The 12,779-nt window shown below is 42.6% G+C and overlaps 1 protein-coding gene across 1 annotated transcript in view; it reads right to left on the reverse strand.

The window, feature by feature from the left end:
- Positions 1 to 12,779, reverse strand: part of LOC311142534 (protocadherin-1-like) — a gene marked incomplete at both ends in the record, with an annotated part of 111,941 nt that overhangs the window by 19,386 nt on the left and 79,776 nt on the right. The gene's annotated exons all lie outside the window — the stretch shown is intronic.

The raw sequence follows: 12,779 nt of genomic DNA on the forward strand, positions 1-12,779 counted from the left end.
ATGGTGTTGAACGCTGAGCTGTAGTCAGTGAACAGCATTCTCACATAGGTGTTCCTTTTGTCCAGGTGGGAAAGGGCAGTGTGGAGTGCGATTTAGATTGCGTCATCTGTGGATCTGTTGGGGCGGTATGCGAATTAAGTTTGCCTGCATTAAAGTCCCCGCCCACTAGGAGCGCAGCTTCTGGATGAGCATTTTCGTGTTTGGAGCAGAGGTGGTCTAGAGTTTTTTTTCTTCTGGTTGCACATGTGACATGAGTATTTTCTTGTTTGCTTATGGTCTTATACAGCTTGTTGAGTACGGTCTTAGTGCCAGCGTCGGTTTGTGGTGGTAAATAGATGGCTATGAAAAATATAGATGAAAACTCTCTTGGTGGATTATGTGGTCTACAACTTATCATGAGGTACTCTACCTCAGGCGAGCAATACCTCGAGACTACCTTAATATTAGACTCGGCGAAACATGATATATTACAGTTTTTAATGTCCCGTTGGTAGGATAGTCTCGAACAGAGCTCATCCAGTTTATTCTCCAGTGATTGCAAGTTGGCTAATAGAACGGATGGTAGAGGCGGGTTACCCACTCGCCGACAAATTCTCACAAGGCACCCTGATCTCCGCCCCCTGTATTTCCTTATTTTCTTCATGCGAATGACGGGGATTTGGACCTTGTCTGGGAGCAACATTATATCCTTTGCGTCCGACTCATTAAAGAAAAAATATTTGTCCAGTTCGAGGTGAGTAATCGTTGTTCTGATATTCAGAAGCTCTTTTCAGTCATACGAGACGGTAGCATCAACATTATGTACAAAATAAGTTATAAACAATGTGAAAAAACACACAAAATAGGACAATTGGTTAGGAGCCCGTAAAACGGCAGCCATCCCTTACGTCGCCATTCTTCACATCATGCAACGTCCCCTTGACCATCATGAAACGTCCCCTTGACCATCATGAAACGTCCCCTTGTGGTCATTGAATGTCCCATGTATAACGTCCTGTAGGAACCAAATAGGAACCTTATCATAACATACCCTAATGGACATCAAAATACCTTATTATAACGTTATACTGTGACCAAACCGGGACCTGTACCGAACGTTCTCTTATGGTCCAGGGGTTAACGTCATGTTTTAATGTTCCTAGAACATTCTCAGAACGCCAGTGGGATAACGTCTGGCCGAAACTTAATAATAATATAATAATAATATAATAATAATAATATGCCATTTAGCAGACGCTTTTATCCAAAGCGACTTACAGTCATGCGTGCATAATTTTTTTTGTGGGACCACCCATATCGGAATGTTGTCTAATGTCCTTAGGACATCCCCTCTTTGCTGGGTTGCTTTACTAGGACGGACCGAGGTAATGGTATTCTCAAGGAGAACTCTCAGACTGTGATTAAAGGTCTCCAAGGCAGACACATTACTATTTAAATGTAAGGGGGCATTTAGTTGTTTAAATATGGATTCATGCTTAAACTGCTCCTCCAGGCATAGCTACAGAGTCAGCATTTTCCCTTAGTATGTATGGTAGGCTGGGAGGCTGAGAGGCTGGGGCTACGCAGATGGGAAATAAGATTCCCCCTTTTAGTCTGAACACATCTACTCCACCAGGCCTGGAAGGTGTACAGAGAGGAGACAGAGAGGGAGGTGGAGCAATAGAGGGGGCATCAGGCTGGTAGTCGAGATCAATGCTTGGGGCTAGAGGCGACTTGGAGGAGATTCTAGAGGACTGGAAGCTGGAATCTTGGAAAGACTTGGAGCTGGGGGTGGGGCTAAAGCAAAATCAGAGAGGACTGTATGTAAATGTGAATATCTGATAAATCTGATCAGTGTCACATGGAATTATTATGACTTGATCAATGTCACATGGCTTGATCATGATAGGAGTGCAAAAGAACATACAGATGGGATTTGTCAGAATCAGAGTGTTTGAGGCCCAGACTGAGGATTCGTCTGGCCTGGCACAGTAGAGTGTAAATGATGCCCTGTAGCTGGCTGATGGAGCTGGCTGTTCTTCTCACAGTAGGTGTGGTCTGGTGAGAAGTGTTGCTCTAATGGAAGGAGAGACATTCTCAGTTCAGCATGGGCCTGTTGAGGCCAGTGGGAGAGCATTTTTGTTGTTGTCTGTGAGTGATTCATTCACACCATTACTCCTGCATCCTGTCATTTGAAACGGTGTGAACAGTGAGATTCGTCATTAGTGGCAGCTACATTCACACTGGCATTGGTGGCAGCTACATTCACACTGGCTGATGCTGCTACAATAATGCAGGGTTTCACTGTGACAACATTATGGCATTTCAAGGCCACTGCGCTCATTGTTAAGTGCATGATTTCCTGGGTATAGAACGGTTTTCCCATGGAGGGAAAGGTAGTCTCAGGGACAGTGATGAGCATGAATACACAGTAACTCACCAAATGGCAATATATAACGGTTTGTTAATCTAGTCATCTACTTGCTCCCTCTCTCCTATCTTTCCCAATCCTCTTCTTTATAACAAATAATGTTTTCTCCTCCTTCATCCTCCTCTGTTCTCCATCCTATCTAGTCTCATCTCCCTCTACCCTAATTTATGTTGACCCCCGTATAGTGTCTCCCTCTTGTCCCTGCCTCCTGCCTCTGTCCCCCTCCCTCCCCCCTCTGCCTCTTGTCCTCTAGTTTTCTGGTAGCTGTGTCTCTTTGATTAGCCTGCACTTTTTGAAGACTCCAGTTCCACACTACTTGCCTCCAAGCTATTGCACCTACAATACAAAAACAACTACATGATAGAGAAAGAGAGAGAGAGAGCAAGAGAGAAAATGAGAGGGGGTTGGGTCGGTAACAGAGGAGACGGGAGTGAAATCGAAAAAATAAAAACAGATCTGTATGCAATTCTTTCGCTTCTGCTTCACTTTCTATGACTTTATGCTTGCTGCATCTCTTTAGAGGTGCACTCCTTCATTGTCATATTTGTTTGTGCAGCTCATTTTTCCTGTGCTCTCCTCCATGCCTTCAGAGGAAGCGGCTCATTGATCCCTGCGTACACGCCCCGACTGCCAGAGCCACAGCGTACACACAACACACTGTAACTAACTGGGAATGCTGCTAGGATTTACATGCAGGTCGGCTAACAAACTGTCAGAGTTTACAATACATACAGGGACTCTCTAACTAATGCCAGAGTTTGAGTTGAACAAGGCACTGTTTATACTGCTTTAAACCTATACGACAGTATTGGATAGAGTTAAGAGGACTCAAAGGTGTGGAGAGTTACATACACACAGGCATTACTTACATTATTTTGTTATGATATGATTTAATTGATATTGGCAAAACTATGTCAAATGACTATGTAATGAATTTTTCAAGAAAAATCCTTGACCCTCTAAACACATACTGTGAACCAAAATAGATCACAAGAGGCATCTCCCATACTAGAACTAGCCTTGCAGTAAAGCATCTGACTTTGATCCGTTAGAAAAGAGGTACATTGGTAAACCCCCTGTCTCTAAAAAAGCTCCTCTTACTGGAATTGGTAGTTGTTACAAGCCCATTTACCCCCACTTCCCTCTAAAATCTCTACTTTTTCTCTGATTGCCCTAGCTATCCCTCTTTCTCTCTCTTTCTCTGTTGTCTGTTCAATGCTCCCTGCAATTCTCTCTACCTCTCTGCAAAAATCCTACTCTCCCACAATCTCCCCATCTCCCCATTGTCTCGGTCTCAATCTCTCTCCGCACCGCTCTCTCTCTCCCTCCATCTTCCTCTATCCATCCCTGTCACTCTCCCTCTATTTGGCAGAGTAGCTTGCCATTGGGATTTAGAGGAAATTGAATTGAATTATGAAGGAATTTCTCTGCAGTACGATTGGCATAATTTCCCCCCTCACAATAAAACATCATTCTCATATCTCTCGTTGTGGGGGAATGAAAATAGGCCATGCACAATTCTTTCTCATCCTTTTAAATTGATTTTTTCATATCACAAGGCCACGGAGACATCTGCCATTTCCTTTAAGATGGGCAGAAAACCCATTTCATAACATCCGAAAGCCACAAACTGTGATTCAATGGGAAAAGTCATACTTCCAACAGCAGTGTATGTGTTCCTCAACACTGAATGATAACAAAGGGTAGCATAGATCTCTGCAACTTGAAAAGGTGAAAGCATACCATTACTATGAATTGTATAGGGCTCCCGAGTGGCGCAGCAGTCTAAGGCACTGCATCTCAGTGCTTGAGGCGTCACTACAGACCCCCTAGTTCGATTCCAGGCTGTATCACAACTGGTCTTGATTAGGAGTGCCATAGGGCGGCGCACAATTGGCCCAGGTTTGGCCGGTGTAGGCTGTCATTGTAAATAAGAATTTCTTCTTAACGGACTTGCCTAGTTAAATAAATAAAAAATATATATGTTTGCCTTCACAACCCATTAGGAGCACTCCATTCAAACCTTAATGGGGCTGAGTGTCTTATTCCTGAGCTCACACCTCTCTCTCTCTCCCACTCCTGTTGTCTCTGCCTCTCCCTGGGGCATATGAGGCTTTCTGTGTCTTTGTATTAAACTGTACTGTGTACAAATAAAGAGGTAGAGGGTCTCATTCAATCTCCACTCCTTTTGTTTTTAGAGACCTAGGGCTGAATTGACAAACAAGGGAGGCTTTTACAGAAGAAGATGAGAAAATGCTGCATACATTAACATAATGAGAAAAGAACTGTAATTGTCATCATTTACAATACCTCACCCATTCCAAGTAACGAGAAAAGTTAAAAACCTCCCTGTAGAACATGAAAAATTGTCACACAAGGCTTTGTCAGTCAGACCTCCGTTTTGAAATGCTGAGTGACAGATCAGGAGAGGCAGCCTAAATATCAAACCAGATTAGGAATGAGAAAGAGGGTGTGGAGGAGAGGAGAGATGGAGAGAGGGGTGGGGGGGGCGATGAGAGAGAGAAAGAAAGAGAGAGGTTGCAGGGAATGAGAGAGCCAGACACCAGAGAAATTAATCCGCATTATCCACTCCCTAGTGGGTACCTTAGTCCCCCTCAAAGTTCGCTCTTTCAGGGTGAATATCTCTATTCGGGCTGGGAGGCATGCATGGATCTCCAATTGCTTAAAAGAAGTGGAACATAATGGGGTTGTGAATTGAGATGACAAAGCCTTCAAGCATGCTTAAAACTTTTTTTCTGGGCTTCCTCTGTCTTTCTTTCCTTTGTCTTTTTTCTGGTATCTCTATTAATAGCTTCTCATAGCCTTGGTGATCTTCTTCATTTATTAGCCTACATAGGAGATGGAAGTTGACAAGTTTGACAAGTCATTTTATGAGGAAGGGAATCTTGGAAATGCATCTGCATCTCATTCCTGCGCTCTAAGTAATCTGTTGGAAACAACTTGACGGGCATTCCATGTGTCCCTTCATCTTATCAAATCAAGGAACTGATGACATTAAAAAATCATGCTTAATTAGATCCGGAGCTGCCTTTTTCATCTCTGGCTACAAGCACCCTGCCACTGCCAAAGCAGTGGGACATGTTCCCTCCATTGATCTATCTCAGCAGACCAAGGGATTCAGCAGGGCTCTAACACTGTGAAACGAGGCAGAAAAACGACATACCAAAAATCATCAGATCAAGAGATTATTCTATCTGAGCTAGTGAGATGTGCTGTGCGTCCCTCTATTGCCTCTCAATCACATTGCTTGGCAGGCTAGATAGAATGTAGTCGGGAAAAATCAAAGGTATCAAAGGCTGAGAAGCATCAAAGCCTAGAAAACAAACAGGTCAGATGATCCAGTACTGTAGCAGTGTTTATTAGTGGTGTGCGGGTCAGCTATTTGTTCAACCGCATCAGACCGCAATTGCTAATAACCCATCCGCAACCGGCCCGATTTATGTCATAAAGTGAAAATCTGAGGCCCGCACCCGACCCTAACCCACTAACATAAAATGCGCTGTAGGCTACAGTCAGAGACTGCGTAACAATTTTTTTGACAGGGGGTGCAGGATTTTATTTTGCCTGATTTAGATATGTTTCTACTTATAATTTCCGACATTTTGGTAGGCTATTTGTTAGTCAACTTGTTTATAATTAGATACATGCAGCTTCTGTTCTGTCGTTATATGTTGCCCTAGAAGACTAAATAAACTCTTGCTCACCAGAATAATGTCATAAATCGATAAAATGAATGCTTCAATCTAGTTGACATTGGTAAAGTTCTCTGTCTTCTCTGCTTCTTTCGTGGCGCAAAGACGTTTAGGGACCCGGGAGAAAAATGCAAATAACATCGGTTTGACCGGTTGTAAGGAAATAGAAAGCTCTGAAAAGGCCTCCCGAGTGGCGCAGCGGTCTAAGGCACTGCATCGCAGTGCTTGAGGTATCACTACTGACCCGGCTACGATCCCAGGCTGTGTCATAACCGGCCGTGACCGGGAGTCCCATAGGGCGGTGCACAATTGGCCCAGCGTCGTCCAGGTTAGGGGAGGGTTTGGCCGGGAGGGCTTTACTTGGCTCATCACGCCCTAGCGACCCCTTGTGGTGGGCTGAGTGCCTGCAGGCTGACTACAGTTGTCAGTTGGGCGGTGTTTCCTCCGACACATTGGTGCAGCTGGCTTCTGGGTTAAGCGGGCAGGTGTTAAGAAGCACGGTTTGGCGGGTCATGTTTCGGAGGAAGCATGACTCGATCTTCGCCTCTCCCGATCCCGTTGGGGAGTTGCAGCGATGAGACAAGATCGTAATTTGGTTTGAAATTGGGGAGAAAAATAAATAAAAATAAGCTCTGAAACAACATGATTTCAGTTCAGTTTGGATGCATATTTTATGTGATTGAAATACTTTCATGATGCTGATAAAGATAGCATCTCTACATACAGTATCTAACTGCGCATTTGCATTCTCTAAAGATGCTGAATGAAAAAAAAAACATATTTCTCCACTCCTGTTCCCGAGTCAAAATCGTTTTACTGCAAGAAAGGCTTAATTCTGCAGGAGTTAATATTAAGGAGATGTGAGAGGTTATATACCTACAGTCAGTGTCCAGATTTCTGTTTCCCTTTAACCCATCTGAACAATAGGCTACAGTTCCCTTGATGTGCCATAGGCCTATTTAAAGTCCCCGTCTTGTGACTGTTGAATTTGTATAGCGGCTCACAATCATCGCTACCCAAGAATAGTAAAGCCCCCTTTACTGGCTCAAATAGCCGACCAATCACCATGTTACCAACCCTTAACAAACATCTGGAAAAAATTGTGTTTGACCAGATACAATGCTATTTCACAGTAAACAAACTGGCAACAGACTTTCAGCACGCTTATAGGGAAGGACACTCAACAACAGCACTTACACAAATGACTGATGATTGGCTGAGAGAAATTGATGATAAAATGATTGTGGGGGCTGTCTTGTTAGACCTCAGTGCAGCTTTTGACATTGTCGATCATAGTCTGCTGCTGGAGAAACGTATGTGTTATGGCTTTACCCCCCCTGCTATAACGTGGATAAAGACTTACTTATCTAACAGAACACAGAGGGTGTTCTTTAATGGAAGCCTCTCAAACATAATCCAGGTAGAATCAGGAATTCCCCAAGGTAGCTGTTTAGGCCCCTTACTTTTTTCAATCTTTACTAACGACATGCCACTGGCTTTGAGTAAAGCCAGTGTGTCTATGTATGCGGATGACTCAACACTATACACGTCAGCTACTACAGCAACTGAAAAAACTGCAACACTTAACAAAGAGCTGCAGTTAGTTTCGGAATGGGTAGCAAGGAATAAGTTAGTCCTAAATATTTCCAAAACTAAAAGCATTGTATTTGGGACAAATCATTCACTAAACCCTAAACCTCAACTACATCTCATAATGAATAATGTGGAAATTGAGCATGTTGAGGTGACTAAACTGCTTGGAGTAACCCTGGATTGTAAACTGTCATGGTCAAAACATATTGATACAACAGTAGCTAAGATGGGGAGAAGTCTGTCCATAATAAAGCGCTGCTCTGCCTTCTTAAAAACACTATCAACAAGGTAGGTCCTACAGGCCCTAGTTTTGTCACACCTAGACTACTGTTCAGTAGTGTGGTCAGGTGCCACAAAGAGGGACTTGGGAAAATTGCAGTTGGCTCAGAACAGGGCAGCATGGCTGGCCCTTAAATGTACACGGAGAGCTAATATGCATGTCAATCTCTCATGGCTCAAAGTAGAGGAGAGATTGACTTCATCACTACTTGTTTTTGTAAGAAGTGTTGACAAGCTGAATGTACCGAGCTGTCTGTTTAAAATACTAGCACACAGCTCAGACACCCAGGCATACCCCACAAGAGATGTCACAAGAGGTCTCTTCACAGTCCCCAAGTCCAGAACTATGGGAGGTGCACAGTACTACATAGAGCCATGACTACATGGAACTCTATTCCACATCAGGTAACTGATGCAAGCAGTAGAATCAGATTTAAAAAAAAACAGGTACAAATACACCTTATGGAACAACAGGGACTGTGAAGAGACACACACAAAGGTACAGACACATGCATACCCACACATTGTGATATTGTTGTATGGTGGTATTTAACATTTTGCATTGTAGATATGTAGTGGTGTAATCATGTTATATGATGTACTGTTTTATATTTTGTTTTATATGTAATGTAAGTGCAGCTAATGGGGATCCCTAATAAATACAAATACAAATACAAATCCACATAACATAGCTGCTATCATCCTCTTTTATCCCTTCACCAAATCTTTCCCAAACATTACTTTTCTGGCCCTCCCTTCTCTTTATTTTTAAATCTCAATTTCACAGCTTTTCTCTTATTGAATTAAATTCCAACATTGTCCTTTTTGCCTCGGTGGATCAATGTTAACGTTTTCTGCCCGTTCCCAAAAGCATTTGGTGTTTGGCTGTGTAGCCTATTTGGCGCAAGTATAGTTAGGTCCTAATTCTCAGGCTTACGCACTAAAGCCAGATAGCCTAAAATAAACAAACCTAAATGTAGTCTATAGATATAAATTGCACAATAATTATACATTTCTGGATTTTTTAAAGGTATTGTTTTCTCTTTATTCAATCCACCCACCCACCACCCACCCACCCTTCATCCACACAATATTTAATGACCCTAAACCCGCCCACCCCGCGGATATAACCGCTGGGACTGCGGGTTACGAGTTAACTCGTGCATCACTAGTGTTCATCCAGCATGCTGCACAGAGGCCAGGCTCAGATAGATGCCAGGCTGATGAATCTGCAACTTTCTCCACTTAATGAATTATAAGCCGATTAGTGATCGATAGGGACAGGGCTGGCTGTAGGGGGAAGGGGTGCTAGGCCCTATCGCAGAAGAAGAGGTTCAGTGAGGAAAAACACAGGTCAACAGCTGAGAAGCACTGTCGTAAACGATAAACAAACTATCCAATGAAGCCTTTTAATCAGAATGCATTGATCCAGCATTTCCAATTAAGTGGGAATGCATGTTGGGGTGAAAAGTTTGGAGAAGTGCTCACTCGCGGTCGCGTTTGCAGGGTGCAGTAAAGCTCTGATGAGGGCTTGTTAATTAAGACAGGATTTTTACTATCTCTCTCTAAAACATTAATCACATAAGCTTTTTTTCTCTAGCAATGTGCCCAAAGTATGTTAAATAAACTCACACAAACACGCCAACTGTTTATCATCTGGCCACAAAGCCACAAGCAACCTAACTGGAGAGACATACAGTAATACTGTCTTTTAAAAAAGATTGCTGAGAGCATTGCTATGGTTTTAAAAATGAAACATACAGCATGTCTTAAAGAGAGTAATATTGAGTTGGATACAATAACTAATAACAGTGCCCAGGCTAGGCTGTAGGATAATGTGATATTGTTGAAATAGAGCCAGCATGAGATTGATGACAGATCTGATTAAATGATGGCTGAACTAATAACACTGGGCCATGGTGGAAGTCCCTAAGCACAATATCTGGCATAAATATTCTATCCCAATGTCCCTTCACAGCTCATTGGAGTCATACGTGACATATTCATGGCTCATCATGTCAAATGCTGGTCATCAGAGGACGACAACGATGAACCCTATAATTACTGAGGGCCATTCTGTCATCTCCTGTTAGAAAAACACCGCTGAAATTCAATTTGATTTGATATCATGTTGAAGTTGATATAACCAGCATGTCAAGTTTTTCTTTAACTTTTAATGAACAACGTTGGATGCATTAGGGTCTCTAGAGGTACAAGTTATCACAGCGCTCATAAATCCAATTCCTTTACAGTGAATTAAAAAAACTATAAACCCGTCCCTGTATCCCACAGGCTACAACATGGATTTACTGTTAAACAGTGGGAGTGCCTTAGACTGAATACTTTAAACTATTAGCTAAGGTGGGCAAAGAATTAAAAAAATAGCATCCTCTATTCTCTGCATGCTTATTACAATGGGAGCAAAGCAACATTGCCTATGCTGGTGAAGGTGGCAAAGCAACGCAGCAACACACGTTTTTGGCTTTCAGTAGCTGGCTGCAATTGCTACTTATTGTGCACCTAGGCCTGCAGGGTTACCCTTTTTGTCATCACACAGGATTATATACTATGAGATAACAAATACGATCTGGGGTGATTTACTGTAAGAGATAGTGGAAAGTGATAGGCAGGATAGGATGAATGGCTGTTGCCCCTCCATTCCTCTGAATAATTGATCAGAGCTCTATAGTTAAAACTAATTTGTATTTTCATTCTCTGTGTGTCCCCCAATAACTAGCCCATGAATTACACATCAAAACATGGCTGCATCAGAAAACACAACTGTACATCTGTTAATGAGGCTGTTGTCCATAAAATGAATACAGAACTGACAAGCTGACAAGTGATGGACACACACCCCCACACACATATGCATGTGTGTACCCACCCACGCACACCCACACCTGTCTCATTCTATGCTGCTTACAAATAAGCCATGTTTATTTCACACTGAATAATGCTAAGTGTTTACGCAAAGGGACCCAAATGTGACATTGATTGAAGATGTATTCAGTGCCGAACCAACCCAACACAGAGCCTCTCAATCACACAAATGCATGATTAATACATCAAACAGTATCAGCTCCCATCCCTTTACTTGCACAAGCACACGCACACACACACACACGTATGAAGACAGACAGACACACACACACGCACACACACACACACGCACACACACACACACGTATGAACACAGACAGACACACACACACGTATGAACACAGACAGACACACACACACACGCACACATATGAACACAGACAGACACACACACACACACACACACAGTACTCACAAGTATGAACATGGACAGACACACACACACGCACACACACACACGCGTATGAACACAGACAGACACACACACACACACACACACACACACACACACTGTACTCACATACACACAAGTATGAACACAGACAGACACACACACACACACACACACACACACACATGTATGAACACAGACAGACACACGCACACATATGAACACAGACAGAAACACACACACACACACACAGTACTCACATACACACAAGTATGAACATGGACACATACACACACTCACACTACCCCCTCCCTCATGGTTAATACATCAAACAGCATTAGCTTCCTGGATTCCAAAAGCTTAGACAGACACGGTTCTGACAGCCCATGATTCCTCAGTTGCTGCTGCCTCCCCCTCCAGCTTCACCAGCTTCTTTATTCCCTATGAAGTCTACTGTATATGGGTGGTTAAAGAATATGCTGCCAAACTAGATTCACTTACTTACCTTCGATTTTGTAAGCTTGTATAATGTCATGTTAGAAAGCAAACCATACAACAGGATGACAGTGGCGAAGGGCTTTATGTAGACTCCAGAGACATAACAATCAATAAACACATGCATTGATCAACACCTCCTTATTGTAGGAATGCTACATCCTATTTGTATAGTGGTTATTTATAACTATGTCCTTTATGAATACCCTGCGCTAGTGGTATATCGGTAATCAGTTCTTGGAAGGGAAATTTCACCATCCATCAAAACGGTCAAATCAACATCCACTGAATGAGTTAAATTACAGTATGCCCTGTGCAATTAGGCTGCTTTTCTTTTAACCATTTGTAAAGCAGCAGTGAACAAGGCCTCTTCTGAAAACAGGCCAGTGAATAGAGCGAGCAGGTGGCCTATTGGATCCAACCCTAATGAAATGGACACTCATTAGTATATCAACAGCATTGAAATGCTTTATAACTACCATGGCAACTCCATGGCCTGTTACCCTGTAAATACTGGGTTTAAGTGCCCCCCCTTTCACATTTACAATGCTATTATTATGCTATTGGATTGAACTATTGGATTTTGAACAGGGTTTTATATGCTTGCTGTGGCGGCATGAATTAAGCAACAAAACGACGGTGTCTTTAGCCTTCACTTTGATGCCTATCAACCACACAGGAACTATAATCTTGTCAGTGCCTCACACCGTTCAAACATCATCAATGTCTATGAGCTGTTTTTCACATCAAATGGATGAAAAAAAATATATATATTCTCCAAGGTCTCCATTTGGTTACATTTTCTCATGTGCATTAGAAAATACTACTTGGATGCTATGAAGTCCTAAATGTGCCTTGACAATCTGAAGCCCAATTATTATGCCAACTTAATATTAGCATTGACACGCTACTATCTGGAGACTGGAGTGGTGTTATCTCCAATTACCTGATCATTTTCAGAGTGAGCAGGTAATCCGTGAAATAGCCTGTTAGGCTGCAAAGACAGAGATGCAAC

Source organism: Coregonus lavaretus (genome assembly GCF_964263955.1).
Source record: "Coregonus lavaretus genome assembly, chromosome: 15".
NCBI classification, from domain to species: domain Eukaryota; kingdom Metazoa; phylum Chordata; class Actinopteri; order Salmoniformes; family Salmonidae; genus Coregonus; species Coregonus lavaretus.